The sequence below is a fragment of the Pleurodeles waltl genome, chromosome 2_2 (genome assembly GCF_031143425.1).
Source record: "Pleurodeles waltl isolate 20211129_DDA chromosome 2_2, aPleWal1.hap1.20221129, whole genome shotgun sequence".
Lineage (NCBI taxonomy): Eukaryota > Metazoa > Chordata > Amphibia > Caudata > Salamandridae > Pleurodeles > Pleurodeles waltl.
The window spans coordinates 1,024,802,128-1,024,820,346 of NC_090439.1; positions in this window are offsets into that span (position 1 = coordinate 1,024,802,128).

Below are 18,219 nucleotides of genomic sequence, written 5' to 3' on the forward strand. Positions count from 1 at the left end.
ATAATACTGACTAATAATATGGATGTCACAGAAAATAGATTGATGAATTGGTTAGAGTCTGTCAGGGACACATTAAATGGCTTAGCAGTGAAACATGGTGATTTTTCTCAAGAAACAGCCACATTGCAGACATCAGGCGAGTCAGTGGCTGATTACATCCTAAGGTTCAATGAAGCATGGGATAATAGTGTAGGGGTACCACGCACAACAGAGGCATACAAAGTATTGGCTACTCAGACACGTATGAATGGATTATTAGCATCTGTGGCCCATAGTTGTAAACTGCGCTACCCTTACTGGTCTACTAAAGGATGTCAAGATTTGTGCACACTTCTGGTAGCTATGGAAAGGGATGGTATTTTCAAAGTAAAGGACTCAGCTAAAACTGACAAAGGGATGATGTTGCAGTAAGTACAAAGAGAGCAGGAGCCAGAGGGAATGTATTATCAGGGGGCGCCACATAGACAGGATGAAGGACAAGGATACCAGAGAAAAGACAATAGTGATCAGTGCTATGTTTGCCGGTGGTATGGGTATTGGGGATGAAACTGTAAAAGTTATAGAGGTAGAAGAGATAGAAATTACAGTAATGACTGGCATGAGAGAAAAGGTAGAAACAACAGGTATGACAGGCTTGACAGGGATGAGGTCTAGCCAACACCACCACCCATGCCTAAAGACATCAAGCAAACACAGCACTCCCTGAAGAACCCTAATCAGGAACAACATGGGTCGGCACAGGACCATGCAGAGAGAGAAGTGACCCAGGCAGCAGAAAACCGACGCGTCCAGTGCTTTATGATGAACGTATCTGACACACCTGAGGAGAATCCCATGTTCCAATTAAGGTAGTAGGTAAGGAAACTCTCAGCAGTAAGAAACACGTTGGGCCCCACTAGCGGCGAGACAGTAACTACTATAAGTGTAAATGGAATGATGATGCATGAAGAGTTATCAGAACCCCTACCAGTTTCTGTTGAGGATTTCACAATGACCCATTAGTTTCTCCTGTCACCAGATGCACCCATCAATTTGCTGGGAAGAGTCCTCCTCTGTAAATTGCGTGTAACATTATATTTTTCACAAAATGGGATTTACAAGTACCTGAGACAGGTTAGAATTGGCTAAAAGACCACTTAATGCTTGCCAATTAAGTGAGGATTCTATGTTATCTTCAAACCATGTATTGTCTCCGCCTCCAAAATGCTACAAATGGACTCAGTTACAGGGAGATTTCTACAATGACATGTTTCAAGAGCTGTTTAAATCCAACCCTGACATTGAGAGTGACCTGGTGACTAAGTTAGTGCATTTGGCATTAGTACCTGTGTCCATACGCTGTACTGCAGCATTTTTTAAAGGCCTAGTGCCTGAAAAATATTTGTACTGGACAATGGAGTTGTATGAACACACATTATATGTAGGCAAAGAAGGGTGTGCCACGAGGGTTGAGCTAGGACCACAGGAAGAGGGGTTATTTCAAGTGCCAGCTTCAGAACCACACGTCTTTAGCTGCAGAAACAGGATTCTACCCTAAAGATATGGGGCCCATAGTCAAATGTCTCTGGGACTTGCCAAGAACTAAGGATTTAACATTTCCTTTGGGAGTTGTATCTGTATTGGGAGATGGAGAAGGATGGTGTTGGATGTTGTTTATGCTCAGAAATGACAGGGCTGCAGTTTCTGACAAGCTTGAAGGGAATATGGCTCTACAGCTGACTAAAAACAAGGTTTTAGAAGAAGTGAACTCAGAGGTTTAGGCAAAACACAAAAATGAGGTAGGATTGTTGAAAACATGCACTCCCCATAAAGTAATGCTTAAGGAAAATACAAAACTATCTTATGTGCATCAGTATAGACTCACTTCAGGCAGAGGAGGGAATAAATCCTGTGATTGAGTCTCTCTTGCAACAGGGTATCATTACAAAGACCAATAGCCCCTCTAATAGTCCAATAATTCCATTGCCCAAGGGCAACACAGGGCAATATAGATTCATACAGGATTTATTCCAGATAAACAACATTGTGGTTCCCTTAGCACCTGTTGTACCTGACACCAATACTATATTATCTTCTCTATCTGCAGAAGCAGAGTACTTTTTGGTTATAGATCTCGCAAGTGTGTTTTTCGGTATTAAAGTAAATCCAGAGAGTGAGTACCTCTTTGCCTTCACAATAAAATATACCAAGGGACAGATTTATGGAAAGTGGCGCTGCACCGAGTGCAGCACCACTTTTCCTGCACCCCTTAGCACTCCTACCCCCACCATGTGTGCGCTGTATTTAAAATACGCCGCACCATGGCGCAGGGTAGGGGGCAAAAGTGTAATCTTTCATGATGCTATTGATGTACTCTGCAGGAGTAGCGCCAAAATATTGGTGCTACTGCTGCAGAGTACATAGGACCCCATTCTAAAGAATGGAAGGCCCCTATTAACACCTGCTCTTGAGCAGGCGTTAAAAGTGTCGTAAAAAATGGCATAAGGAAATCTCAGAGATTTCCTTATGCCATTTTTCTGCCCCCACTAATGGGGGAACATCCACTTTGCGTACATTATGCCTGGCACAGGCAGGCTTGTGAAAAAGACACTGTAGCTCTGCTGAACCACCTCCAGGAGAGAGGACACAAAGCCTCATTGTCAAAATTTTAGTGCTGCCAAAAATGACTTAACAGGGTTATGTGGTATCAAAAGGTACACGCTGCATATCACCTGACAGAATAAAAAATATTCAAAGCATGCAGCCCTAATCCACCAAGAAAAGAATGATGTAGTTCCTGGGGATGATGAACTACTGCCACCAGTGGATCCCTGAGTACTGATCCTATGATGCCATCTTGAGGAAATGCGCACTACAAGATGCACCCAACAATATTGCATGGACTAATGAACTTGCAGAATGTTTCAAGAAACTTAAAAGGACATTGTGTACTGTGCCAGCATTGGGGCTGCGTGACTACCCACTGCCTTTCCAACTCTTTGTGTAAGAGCAAAATGGCATTGCAAATGGTGTGCTGACACAACAGCATGGCTCTGGAAAAAGACCTGTGGTGTATTACTCTGTGACTTTGCCTTCAGCAGTGACTGGGCATCCAGCTTGTTTTAGAGCAGTGGCTGCAGCAGTTCCCATTGTGATGGATTACCCTTGTAGTGTTTATGTGCCACATGTAGTACAGTTGTTGTCATCAGCATCAACAGCATTTTTCGGCGGCCAGATGCACAGGTTATGAGGTCACTTTGTTGTATAACACTAATATCACCATTAAACAATACCCACCTTCTAATTTGGCAACATTATTACCTGCAATAGGTGATTCTGATGAGACCCCTGACCATGAATGTGTTGAGGTTCTAGAAACATTCACCACACCCAAACCAGATTTAAAACAGACACCATTAGAAAAGGCTGACTATGAGTGGTACACTGATGGTTCCTCCAGCAGACTATCAGACACTGATTACGGAGCAGGCTATGCTATAACAACAGTAGACACCATAACTGAAAGTGAAGCTCTGTCCCCTGGCACAGCTGCCCAGCAAGCTGAGCTGTATGCTGTAACAAGAGCATGCATCCTAGCTGAGGGGAAACTGTTAAAATGTATACTGACTCACGTTATGCCTTTGGAGTTGTCCATGATTTGGCCAGCTGTGGCAGTATTGTGGTTTCATAACAGCAGCACAGCACCTCATTCAAACCTAACAGCATAGCGGTCATAAAATGTGAGGCCCGTACAGGAGCTAATACCAAGACAGCAAGAAAGAGCATGTTACAGCCAGTCCAGATGGCGCCCCTAATGGCAAAAGCATTCCAGAAATTCAGCTCATTCAGAGACAATTGTTGCTAGCTGATGTCAAGAAAGCACAATGGCCTGCAACACCAGGTGAGGAAAGAGTGTGGATTTTTGCTGGATGTGAGCAAAACAATGAGGGATTGTGGGTCGACAGGGATGGGAGACCTGTGGCTCTATGCAGTATGGCCTATATTTATGGATGGTTAGCGTCGCCTTAGCGCCTTTTATTTTGGCACCAAAATAGCGCTATCCTAACTCCATATTTATATCTTGATGCTAGACCCGTCTAGCGTTGAAATATTGGTGTTTGCGCCGTTTCCAGGATGCGCAAAACCACCATGTGTCAATGAGATGCAAGGTAGGCGTTCCTGTCTTAAATATGACGATAACCCCCTAGTGCCATATTTAACTCCTGACGCAAAAATGACACTAAGGAAGCAGACTCAAAAAATTGGCACTAAATCCTATTCGCGTACAAATTTTACCATCTGGTCAGACCAGGCGTTAAAAAGAGGCTCACACATCACCACTTGAGAAAAACACACAGAAGGAGCTTTGGAAATGTCCAGGACAACATGGAAGTCATACTTCTCCAGCTGGGTACACGCTGAAGATGTCTGCGAAGACAGCAAATCCCTTGACCACCACCGCAACAACCCCAAACCCCATCACAGCAGCCACAAAGGCAATGCAGAAGGAGGGAGAGGATATTCAGACAGAGGACAACCATCCTTGGAATGAGGGAACAAGATGTGGTCTGGATGTACAGACTCAACCGGGAGTCCATTGTATCCCTGCTGCACCATATTGCACCACACACCATGACAAGGGTGCAAACTCCCCATAACATTCCACCCATGACAAAACTCCTCGCTGTCCTCCGTATGATGGCGTCTGGATCATTCCATATTATGGGTGCATAAATGGCTGGCATCTCCCAGTCAACCTTCTCTGTCTTTCTCCCAAAGTTTCTGGATGAATCCTAAGCCTCACACCCCACCACATCTGCTTCCCAAACACCCAGCATCTGCAGCAGGAGACCAAGCAAGGTTTCTGTAAAACTGCTGTGTTTCCGCATGTGCTGGGTGTAATGGACTGTACCCGTGTCCAACTGCAGCAACCAAACACCTATTTAGGTTTCGCAAGCACACACATTCTATCAATGTGCAGGCCATCATGGACCACCGTGAGCTCTTCAGCAACATCCTGGCAAAATACCCTGGCAGCATCCATGACTCCGGATGGGCTACTCATAGGTAAACCACCATGCCAGTCTTTACACACAACACACCAACCATATATGACAAACAAGACAAACCCCACACTAAATACACATGGGCAGGGCTACAGAGATGTACAGGCAACAACACATATGCAACATGCCACACTGCACTACATACATTTCATGCCACAAACACATACACCCCAATGTTCATAACACAGCCGCACACTGACTGGCCATGTGTGGACAGGTGGAGCCAAGTTCCCTTTGCATACAAAAGCTGCTCACAAACCACTACAGGTTTCCACAGGCTGACAACTAAATACAGATTTCACACACACATTACAACAAAGAAGCACACAGGCATGTCAATGGCATAGGCTACGGTCATTTTGAGAGTCACACATAGGCACAGTCTCACGTAAACCATGGTGTGCAAGCCTCTGGCACAAAATAAATCAAATGCCACCAAAGTGGTGCCATAACCAAATATATATGTCAGCTACACATACCTGACATACCTGTAGTGTGCATATACACCTGTCTGCTGCATTGTGTCGCACACATACAAACACAAAATCACCTGCCATTGAAGACTATGGGGCTGAATCATGAGAAATGGGGCAGCACCTACTCTCTTGCCACCTCACAAATGCACCTCTAGTGTCCCCTAACAACACCATGTTCTGTTGCAAATGCCAGAAACAGTCCACCATGGTGCTGAGTCTGTAAACACAACACTAGCAATCATGGATGTCATAGCAGGACTCGTTAGGAGTATAGAGGACATACCTGACCTTACATGCACCGTACCAAGGGACCCTTGTTAAAAATAGCTGTGCCCCCTCCCAACGCCTGCACTGTGCATGTGTAGAAAGTGTCTCAGAAATCATGTGTTGGAAGCTAGGAGATACTACTGCACCAAATTCCATCATCCTACTAATGTGTTATACACACTCATGTACACTTGGCACAACAATCATCTGCCACAAAGGGTCACAAAGTGTCACACTGCATGCGTAATGCCACTTGGTAACATCAACGGTACAGTCTGCACTTGCAGGGCAACTATGGTGTTTCAACATCTGACACCATTGTGGTGCTAGGAGACGGTAGGTTCCATCTAACAATTGAACACCGCTTCAAATATGGACTACACAACATATTTACCTAAATCATCATTTTGGGATCAACATAAATTTACCCAGGCCCTTGAGCCACTAGCCAAGATTGTAATGTCCATCAACACAGTCCAATGAAACCATTTCACAAGAACAAGAATAGGAGCATACACTATACTACAAGCAAGTCTGTGTCACCACTCCAACTAAAAAGTACAACTGCCATGGTTTGTTCCAAAACACTATCAACACATCTTCTCTCTATCCTTTGCAGCCAGCGAAGGGTACAGCATACAACTGTGGGTGATGACCCCATTTACCAATCTCACAACGGTGGAAGAGCAGGCCTACAATGAGGACACAGGAACACTTGTGGTGGAGAGGACAATTGGGCTCCTGAAATCCAGGTTCAGATGCCTGGCCCTGACAGGAGGAAGCTTCTTGTATGTTCCGCCACTTGTTTGCAAGATCATTCTGGCTTGTGCAATCCTGCACAACATTTGTGTCCAGTCAAATATCCCCTGGGATGAAGAGGTTGATGTTCCCAGCGAGGAGGGGGATGACGATGGAGCAGATAATGTGAAGGGGGAACCAATGAACACTGCTGCAGGAGTTTGTAGGAGACTCCACATTGTGGAGAAATTCTACACATAGGCCCTCATTTTGACTCTGTTGGTCTTTTAACCACCAGGGTTAATATGGTGCTATCACCGCCAACAGGCTGGTCGTGTATACTGCCACATTATGGTGGTATGAACCACCGGGCTGGAGGTGTGCATCTCCGACCCGGCAGTCCACACATGACTGCCTGCGGTATAATGAGCCGGCCTACCCCCATGGCTTTCGTAGCGGTACTACCGCCACAAAAACCCTGGTGGTAGGGCTACCGGTGACAGGGAATTCCTTCCCTGTCACAAAGGGACACAAAGGGACACTGCCAAGTCCAAAGTTAAAAGGGCTCACATGACCACAGGGCACAGTCTAAGGCCCAACTCGAATCCTGACTACATCCGGATAGAACACTGCAGGGGTATCAGTTTGCAAATAGGCAGGCACCTCAGGGTGAAGGAGAGGGCACCTCAGCTGGATGCAGGAACAAGCCCATTGGTTCTGGAAGGGGATCCATGCCCATTGCTTTGTCTTGGGGAGTGCAAGGCCACAGTCTCTTGAGTGGGTGTCTTTCCCACTGGTTCTGGAGGGGGCAACATGCCCATTGCTTTGTCCTGGGGAGTGCAATGCAACAGTCTCTTGAGTGGGTGACTTTCCCACTGGATCTGGAGGGCGCAACATGCCCATTGCTTTGTCCTTGGGAGTGCAAGGCCACAGTCCATCGAGTGGGTGTCTTTCCAACTGGATCTGTAGGGGGCAACATGCCCATTGCTTTGTCCTGGGGAGTGCAAGGCCAGAGTCTCTCAAGTGGGTGTCATTCCCACTGGTTCTGGAGGGGGCAGCCCACCTAGTAGCCCCTGGTGGGTGGACTACATGGCGTCCGCCGGCAGTGATGGCTGCATGGTGGTGGTGGTTGGAGGAGGCTCCTGGACAGCCTCTGCACTCACTGATGGCTGCATGGTGGTTGGAGGAGGCTCCTGGGCAGCCCCTACACTCACTGATGGCTGCATGGTGGTGTTGGTTGGAGGAGGCTCCGGGGCTGCCCCTGCACTCACTAAGGGCTGCATGGTGGTGGTGGTTGGAGCTGGTGCAGGCTCCTTCCCCTTGTTCACAGCTGGTGCAGGCTCCTTCCCCTTCTTCACAGCTGATGTAAGCTCCTTTTCCTTCCTCACATCTGGTGTAAGCTCCGTCCGCCTTCCTCACAGCTGGTGTAGGCTCCTTCCCCTCCCTCACAGTTGGTGTAGGCTCCTTTCCCTTCCTCACAGCTGGTGTAGGCTCCTTCCTCACAGCTGGTGCAGGACTCTTCTCCTTCATCCTTGGTGGTGCTGGCTCCTTCCCCTTCAGTGTTGTAGGTCTGGTATCCTTACCACCATGAGTAGGTGATGCTACCACTGTCCCCATGGACTGTTTGACTAAGGTGCTGGGCTGTTGTGAGGTGGATGGCTGTTGGGTGTCTGAGTGCTTGAGTTTGTGTCCTTGGGGGGGCAGACATGGTGGGAGAGGACACATGGGATATGTGCATGGATGTTGTGGAGGTGTCTGCAAGTGATATGTGTGTACTGCTTGGTGTGGTGATGCTGATAGTGAATGTAGATGTAGTGCATGCAGGTGTGAGTGTGGACATAACTGGGAGGGAGGTGGAAGAGGAGGAGGAGGGGGAGACAGTGGAAGCTGTGGATGTTGTTGTGTCTGCAACGGTATGTTGTTTGTGTGAGTACCTGTGGGATGCAGTGTAGTGCTTGTGTTTGCCTATGCCACCCTCGTGTGATGCCTTGTGAGCATGCTCGTCTGTTTGTGTGCTTGGGATGGGTTGGGGTTGAGGAGAATAGGACTGGGAAGTGGTAGTTGGAGGGGGGGACGGTAGAAAAAGGGACAATAGCTGCCATCAGAGAGGAGGCCAGAGCCTGAATCGATCACTGTTTGGCTGCCAAACCACTGTGAATGCCCTCCAGGAATGCATTGCATTGCTGCATCTAGGATGCCAGCCCCTGGTTGACTGCCCACAGAGATGGATCTCAGGTGGTCAATAGCATCCTCACCCAGGGCAGCAGGGCTCCATGGGGGAGGGCCTGAGGTGCCTGAGGCGAAGGAGATGCCCACCCTCCTTGGTGAGCGGGCACGGGCAACTCTCTGAGGGGCTACTGGGAGGGCAGTGCTGGTACAGGGGTGGCAGCTGTAACTGCCGTTGGGGTGGTCACAGGAGTGTCCGCCACCACCAGGGAGCTCCCATCGCAGGAGTTAGAGTCTGTGTTGTTCCCTCCAATATCCACCGTGGTGATCCCCTTGCCCTCCATTCCACTTGTTCCCTCGGCGACTATGGACTCTGCCTCGAGGGTTCTGTGGGATGCAGCTCCCTCTGTCACCGGTGCCTCTGCTCCTCCGCCAAATGATGCTAATGCACACAAGGACAGGATGACAAAACAAGAAAGGGGAGGAGAGAGACAAAGGATACACTGGGTCAATGACTGCACCAACCCCACTGTTGGCATACACAGCACCCTCAGACACAGGAAACAGGCCTATGCACTATGCATTGCACTACTAGTGCAATGGCTAGTCACCAAGGCATGAGGAGGAGCACACACCACCAACTGCAGCACACCTGAGACCCACGCAGCCCTGCCTAGAAGTGAAAACTAACAAGCTAAGTTACCTGTATTTTCCATGCAAACATTACCCTTCAGAGGACCTACGTGGCTATGTCTGGCCTAGCCTTAGGGGTTGCCTCTAACACACAACCACCACCCGGATACCACCCCACCAGCTATAAGTTGTAATGATACCCACTGTACTCAGCCCCTTGTGGCTGCTGTGATTCCCTCAAGCGCCCATCCAGCTCAGGGTAGGCCACCGCCAGTATGCGGGCCATCGGGGGGGGGTCAGGGTCCAACAAGCACCCCTTCCTAATTGGGAGGCCATCCCCAGCTGGGCCTCCGCGGTCTTCCATGCCCAGCGTCTTAGGTCCTCCCACTGTTTGTTTCCGACAGTGGGTGCTCTGTCTGCCATAGACCCCTAGGGTCAAAACGTCCTTGGCGATGGCATGCCATAATCCCGTCTTTTGATGGGCGCTGACCTGCAGAGGTTATACATACAGGAAAACTCCATGAAACAAACAGTCCAGCCTGTCACACACATGACCCACCATACTCAATCCCATCACCATTAGCACACAAATAGGCCAGCTCACAACATGTACACTGCCAACAGACAACCCCCCCACCCACCCTCACACAATGCCTTCACACACATCTCCATGCATTCATGCTACATGCATTGTGCCCACAGTGTACTCCCCTGTTGGTCTGGAGGCCCATACTGCAGTCCGTACTGAGGTAGGACCCCATCCACCAGTCACTCCAACTCCTCCGAAGTGAAGGCTGGGGCCCTTTCCCCGGTCACACGGGCCATGGTAGGTTCCAGAGACAGGTCACAGCAGCACATGCAGTGTAGGTCTTCTGTGGAAGGTCAGGAAACAAGTGATGATTGAGATAGAAAATGGCGGTTACGTCTGCAGCGGTGTATACCGTCACCGCCAGCGTAGATCCCCATGGGCCACTGTACCACATAGGGCTCAATATTATTCAATGAGGAATTGCATGGCAGTTCACGACCGCCTATCGCCATGGCGCACAATGTCGGCACAATTACCTCACTTCCACCTGTCCCTCCACACAGGACAGGTGGTCGCCATTTCAGGCCTATCGATAATTGCTGCATCACATGATGAATAGGCATGTACTTTTAAATTACACTGTCCCAAAACTTGATTGCATGATGTGGACTGCTGTTGTGGTATAGTTGTTCAAATTGTGACAGCCTACTCACTTGTGTCCCTTAGATACCTACAGCTGGGATGAACAGGAGATGGAGACATACCCCCGTGTACAGACCCCTAGTGGACTTAGTTACACTGGAGGATGGGCACATTATACTCACCTATGGACTGGACAGGGCCACAGTCACAGAGCTGTGTGCCCAGTTGGAGTCTGACCTGATATCAGCTATCCATCATCCCACTGGAATCCCCCCCTCTTGTGCAGGTTCTATCAGTGCTCCATCTCCTGGCAACTGGTTCTTTCCAAGTGACAGTGGGCTTGGCAGCAGGAATGTCACAGCCAGTGTTCTCAATCGTGCAGGCAGGAGTCTTGCCCGCCCTGGTAAAACACATATACAGCTATATTGCTGTCCCCCAGGTAGAAGATTTGGCCACTGTGAAGGCAGGCTTCTATGCAATGGGACATATCCACAATATTATTGGGCGAATGGCGGTACACATATTGCATTTTCCCCCCTCGGCAGAAAGAACAGGTGTACGGGAATAGTAAGATTTTCCACTCCATGAATGTGCAGATGGTGTGCCTGGCGGACCAGTACATCTCACACGTCAGTGCTAAATATCCAGGGTTGGTGCATGATGCTTTTGTCCTAAGGAATAGCAGCATCCCAAATGTGATGGGCCAACTTCAGAGGCACAGGGTGTGGCTTATAGGTGAGCCTTGGTCCCCACACAGTGTATGTTGGTGTATGCCTATGCTGTTATCCATATATGATAGTGTGTGGCTAAATCTTGTCCCTCAATACTTGCAGGTGATTCTGGCTACCCAAACCTATCCTGGCTGCAGACCCCTGTGAGGAATGCCGGGACAAGGGCTGAAGAACATTATAATGAGGCACATGGGTGAACCAGAAGGATAATTTAGAGAACCTTCGGCCTCCGGAAGGCCAGGTTCAGTTGCATTCATCTGACAGGTGAATCCCTGTGCTACTCACCCAAGAAGGTCTGCCAGATAATAGTGGCATGCTGCATGTTTCACAACCTGGCCCTCAGATGCCATGTACCTTTTCTGCAGGAGAAGGAGACTGGAGATGCCCCTGTGGCAGCAGTGGACCCTGAGGACAGTGAGAATGAGGAGGCAGAGGATGAGGATGTAGTCTCTGGCTTCTGTCTGGTTCGCAGAGAATGTTTGCGTGTGGTTCACCTTCTGCAGGGGGAGGGATGCTGTTGGCCTGTGGGTCCTGTGGTGGGGCCTCCTAGCCACTAGCAGCATCGGATGTGGAGGGCTGTTCAGTTGACTGGCTAGTGGTAGGGGCCCGCTGGTGTCCTGTTGCCTCCCTCATGATGTTGGCCATGTCTGCCAGCACCCCTGCTATGGAGATCAGGGTTGTGTTAATGGCCTGCAAGTCCTCCCTGATCCCCTAATACTGGCCCTCCTGCAGCCACCTGTTCTCCTGCATGTTGTCAAGGATCTGGCCCATCGTGTCCTAGGAATGTTGGTAGGCTCCCAGGATCTCAGAGAGTGACCCTCCTGGAGAGTTGGTTCCCTGCACCTCTCCTCCCCCTGGCTCACAGAAGTCCTCCCAGTGACCCTGTTGGCCTGTACCTCTGTCCCCCGAATGGTGTGCCCACTGCCACTGACCCCAGGTCCCTGATTGTTTTGTGGGCGAGGTGTGGGCTGGGGTCCCTGTACAGATGGGCACACTGCTGATTGACGTGTCCTGGGGAGAGAGGTGTGGGTACGCTGGGTCGGTGCTGTGGTGTTTGCTCGTGATGGGGAGGCTATGTGGTGGTCTGTGAGTGGGCTTGGGTGACTGACTGTCCAGTGGTCCCTGATGGGCCAGGTAGGTCCTCCAGATCCTGAAGTCCACAGTTACTGTCATCACTGGGAGCCTCTTCTCTTGGGGGACTGGAAAATGGTGGCACATCCTCTCCACTGACATTGGTTGGGGTACTTGTGGGGATGTAAATGATATATTATACTTCAAGTGTATGACATTTGTACTTCCCTGGCTTACCCTTCATGGTTGGTGTTACCCTGCCAGCTTTTGCTTGTGTATGGTGATGTATTGTGGGATTGTTAGTCTCCCTATGCTGTGCATACTTTAGTGATGGGTGTTTATGCAGGTCTGGGAGGGGTGTTCATGCATTGTTATTGCATGCAGGGCTCGATATTGTAGTTAGTCATATGTGTAGGTGCAGTGTGTGGGATGGTGTGGAGTGATGGGAGTCAGGGTGAGGAGGTGTGATGGCATGTAGGTATGGGGGGTGATGTTTAGTAAATGTTGGCTTACCAGTGTCCAGTCCTCCGGCTACTCCAGCGAGTCCCTCAGGATGCAGTATTGCCAGTACCTGCTCCTCCCATGCTGTGAGCTGCAGGGGAGGAAGTGGGGGTCCACAGCCAGTCCACTGTATGGCGAGCTGGTGTTTTGCTGCTATGGAACGTACCTTCCCCCATAGGTTGTTCCACCTCTTCCTGATGTCGTCCCTTGTTCTTGGGTGCTGTCCCATGGTGTTGACCCTGTACACGATTCTCCACCATATCTCCATCTTCCTTGCTATAGATATTTGCTATACCTGTGCTCCAAACAGCTGTGGCTCTTCCCTGACAATTTCCTCCACCATGACCCTTAACTCCTCATCAGTGAAACAGGGGTGCCTTTGTGGTGCCAGGGGTGCTGTGTGATGTGTGTTGGTGAGGTGCGTTGGGTAATGTGGGTGTGTGATGTGGGGTGCGTGAGGAATGTATGGGTGTATGTGGTGTCTGTGTCTAGTTGTCTCTGTGCTGTTCGTGTCAATCTCCTGGCAACAGGTGTTGTTTGTAAAGGGTTGCAGGTATTGTGGGTGGGTGTTTTATAGTGCTGTGGGTGTGTGGTTGTGATGTGTGTATGAATGTCAGGTGTGTATTTTTCGTATTGGTCAATGTAGTGTTTTGTATGTGGGTGTCCATTCTAAGCGCGGCGGTATACACAGCCAATGGTTTACGGCCACTGAATGTCCGCCGTGGTGATTCGTGGGTCATAATGTGATGGGCATTGTTTTGTTGGCGTAAAGGTATGGGTTTTGGGACTGCCACTTTTGCACTGACCTTTGGTCTGGCAGATTTGTGTATGTGGCTGAATTCTATCGGATTGGTGTGTGTGTGTCATAATATGGTAAGCGTATATCTGCCACGGCAGCGGTAAGTTGGCGGCCATCAGCATGACAGTAAGTGGGATTTACCGCCAGTGTCATAACGAGGGCCTTAATCCTTAAAAAACTGTGAGAATGTGGTTATTGCACAAAAGTACCTGGGTAGCGTCAAAATAAAGCTGCACCGGCGAGTGTGCATCGAAAAAGGCCAGCGATGTGTCTATTTCTCCCATGCAAGTGAGACAGTGCGACATTCCTCCGCTGGTCGGGTCGGCATGCGTTGTTCTTCTTTCCCGCAAGTGAACAATGCGTCAATCCGGACAGACACCTCGGTTCCGGGTAGGCTTTGCATTGATTTTCAGCACCCAGTGATGTTGCATTGAAATCCGGTCACACAGTGTCAAGAAACTGCGCTGCGTGGGGGCTTTCATCATTAACAGTAGCCGCTGGGGTGTTGTGCATCGTTTCTCCAGTCGCGGTGCATCGATTTCCCAGCCGCGATGCAGGTGGAGCATTGATTATCAGCTGTGAGGTGGGTGGTGCGTCAAAAGTTTCCCTGCACAGCTGTCTTTCTGTGGATTTCTGTCCTTTTCCACCAGCTTCACCTTTCCAGGGCCCAGAGACAGGTTAGGGCACCACTTGGCAGGCAGGACTCTCAGCAGAAGGCCCAGGTGATGGCAGAGAGAAGTCTTTGATGCCCCTGAGACTTCAACACCAGGCAAGCTCAGTTCAAGCCCTTGGAGATTCTTCACCAGTGGGAAGTCACACAAAAGTCAGTCTGTGTCCTCTCTCAGGCAGAAGCAGCTACTGCAGGCCAACCCATCAAAGCACAGTCACAGGCAAAGGAGCAGTCCTCCTCCTCCAACTCTTCTCCTTGGCAGAGGATCCTCTTGGTTCCAGAAGTAATCTGATTTTCAGGGGGTTTGGGTGCTCTTCTTATACCTCTTTCTGCCTTTAAAGTAGGTCTACTTCAAAGAAAAGTCTCTGTTGTTTTCAAGATCCTGCCTTGCCCAGGCCAGGCCCCAGACACACACCAGGAGGTTGGAGACTGCATTGTGTGAGGGCAGGCACAGCCCATTCAGGTGTAAGTGATCAGTCCTCCCCTCCCCTCAGCCTAGATGGCACATCAGGATATGTAGGCTACACCCCTGCTCCCTTTGTGTCACTGACTAGAGGAGAGGTGCAAGCAGCCCAACTGTCAAACTGACCCAGACAAGGAATCCACAAACAAGTTGAGTCACAGAATGGTTTAAGCAAGAAAATGTCTACTTTCTAAAAGTGGCATTTCCAAACACACAACCTACAAACCAACTTCACTAAAATATGTATTTTTTAATTGTGAGTTCAGAGACCCCAAACTCCACATGGCTATCTGCTCCCAAATGGAATCTGTGCTTTAATAATATTTAAAGGTAGCCCCCATGTTAACCTATGAGAGAGATAGGCCTTGTAACAGTGAAAACCGAATCTGGCAGTAATTCACTGTCAGTTCATGTAAGACACATAAGTACATGTCCCACATTTAACATACACTGCACCCTGCCCATAGGGCTACCTTGGGCCTACCTTAGGGATGCTTCATACAGGCAACATGTGTGTGCCATTTAACACATGTAGCACTACATTGCACAGGGTAGTGGGCTTCATTGTTCTGTGTTAACAACTCTGATATGCAGCTCAGGCTAAAAGCCAAACTTTCTGGGAAAGTTCAATCAGTTGAACATGTGGGCACATCATGGGCAATGGCATGCCCCCTTGTTAAGTATGTTCAGGTCAGGTGTTACAACAAGTAACAAGTAGTGTTGTTTAACCAAACCTTTGAATAGCAGGTTGAAAGTTAGCTGACCCCCTATCATGGCCCACACCTTGCCCCCATGATGACTGAGCAAGCATTGATGTTTCACCAGGTGTGTTGAGGAACTGCTGATTCTTCGAAACCGCAACAACATCACAGTGGTATGCAGCCAAGTTCTCCCTGAGGGAGGCCACTTCCCGCTGTATGGAGCCCAGGGTATTCTGCATGCTGCTGGCATTTTGGGAGGGTATTTGTCATAGCCTCTCCTTCATAACAGCAGCTATGTCCACCAGAGACTGCTGGACTCCATGTAGCTGGGAGTGGGTGCCTCTGATGGCAGCTGAGTTGTCCTTATTTAGACTGAGGCACGTCTGCACTCCATCTAGGCTGCCTGCCATGGTTTCCATCCCCACCAAAACCTGCCTTGCCAGCTCCTGCTGGACTCCTACCACTGTCTTCTGGAAGCTGATATCTGGGTCCTCAGAGTCCAGGGCTGTGTGAGTACTGGCCGGTGGCGTGTGTTGGTGGCTGGGTGGTTCCTGTGGAGACCCCGCAATGCTGTGTGTCCTCCTAGTAACTGGAGGTGGTGTATGGAGTGTTCCTAGGACATCCTGGATGGTCTTTTCATTGAGGCTTGGTAGCTGGTCCTCAATGTCATCAGGAAAATCCAGGACAGTCAGGTCGGCAGGAGGTAAGCCATCATCCTCTGCAATGAGATAGTGTAAAATCAATATTGTATTGCATTGGCTGTAGACATGGGACATTATGTATTTGCGACTGGAGGCTCTTGACATGCGAAACCCACCCCAAGTTGTCCCCCACCTGACCCAAAGTTACGGTTGTATTTATATGTAGCATTATGCATCACACCTGGGTCAAGCTCACTAGTAATGGAATATGATGGAGCACAATGCTGCGCTCAGAGTGGCAGCGCCCCGCTGCATCAATTGCATAATGCTGGGATGCGCCATATTCATTTGCATATGGTGTACCCTTGTGCTGTCCCCTGCACTGGCACTACGTACAGCTGCCTAGCGCCAACACAGGCATCCTCGCACCATCGTGCAAGGATGTCTGCGTTGTAAGGTTTGATTGTTTATGTGTGGGAAGGTGTCTGTTCCTGCACATACATAATCACTCATGGCAATTTGGCTCCTTTGTGTGTGCTGCAAAATGCAGCACACATAGAAACATATACACAAGGGGAAATACGTGTATGCCTCCTTGTTGGGCCTTGCTGACACCACCCCTGGGATGGCCTTTAAATTTTGCACTGCCACATGTTCACTAATACTCGTAAATCTGAGGCAGCATCCAAATCCAGAAATCAAATAGATGCTCTTACTACAGAATTGCTGGAGCATGGAGCAACAACACTGAAGACAGCAAAAAAAAAGTACCACTATTGTTATAAAGATTCCAAATAGTGGTCTCTGTTCCATGAAATATTCTAATTGCTTTCTTAATTTGGGCCACATCCCTTGCTATGTTTCCACTTTCATTTAACATTTAAAAAATAACAGCAAGAAGAATTCAATTAAATGCACAGTTCTCCTTGTTGTAGTGTCAGGAGGTCACGGGCAATTCTATGTTGAATAGTCATGGCAGCCACTGAATTTATTTCCACCTGCAGCTCTTGAAGTGTATCTCGTGTGGCAATGAATGCTATGACTAGCCCATCGGACATGTTAACAAGGGCCAATTCCAAATCATATAAACCATATCCAGGGATTAATATATGCATTGACCTTGTCTGGCCTCAAGAATAGGTCTATATATATCTCTTTTACACCTATGAGCGAATCCCCAAATTTAATGGCTCATGTGCTGCATTATGCGGCAAAACTGAAATGTTTGGTATAAGGTAAGAAATAGCACACATACCTTCCCAGTGCCAGGGAAGTATCTTGTAGGCCTAAGTTCCACAAATGAAATACATAACGCAATATAACTGTGTGTCCAATGTGTGATATTTACTGGGAGGAAGGCCAACCCCCTCAGGGAAAGAGTTCTGAAATTGATACCACCATTTGTAATCAATCCATGCAGAATTTATTAGTGTAACATTTGCCAACGGTGCCTTGTAAGAGCAGCGAGCTGACCATAAAGGATATTCTAATATTTTAGAAATCACATTTGGTGCAATAGCATAATTATTTTCTTGCTCAGTTAATGGGTAATATAGAAGGCCATCAGCTGTTATCAATAGTTTCTCTCCATGTATAGTGATGTTCCAGTAATGAAAAGTGTAGTTAACTTTTATTTTGCTATATCTTAGTTGTTCAGATTCTACTTATTAACTGTCTGTTCCTTATATTCCAATTACCCGTGGTATCATCAAATTCTAATATGCTGCTACTTGCTGGATACCCTAATTATCAGGAATATAGGTTACAGCCTGAAACTTGATGATTTATTCATACAGGAAAAGCACTGTCCTCTGAATTGTTTTCCACCATAGGTGACACTGGGTATTCAGCTTGGATATTTGGCAATATGGTACTATGTGGGTACCATCCACTCCTTACTTCTACACAGTACAAAGTTACATTTGGTATAAGGCATCCTTCTCCTTAATTTTGTATAGGCACAGGTGACCTGTGTAAGCCAAGGGGGTCATTGGGGTTTCTGGATAATTCTCTACACATCCAGCAATTTTCAAGACCTAAGACTTGGGCTACTTTCTCATGTACTGCAATGAGGGGATGGTCACCTGGTTGTCTAAATACAGATAGCACACACAAAATTAAGGTATTAAAAGCATTATTTGTACTA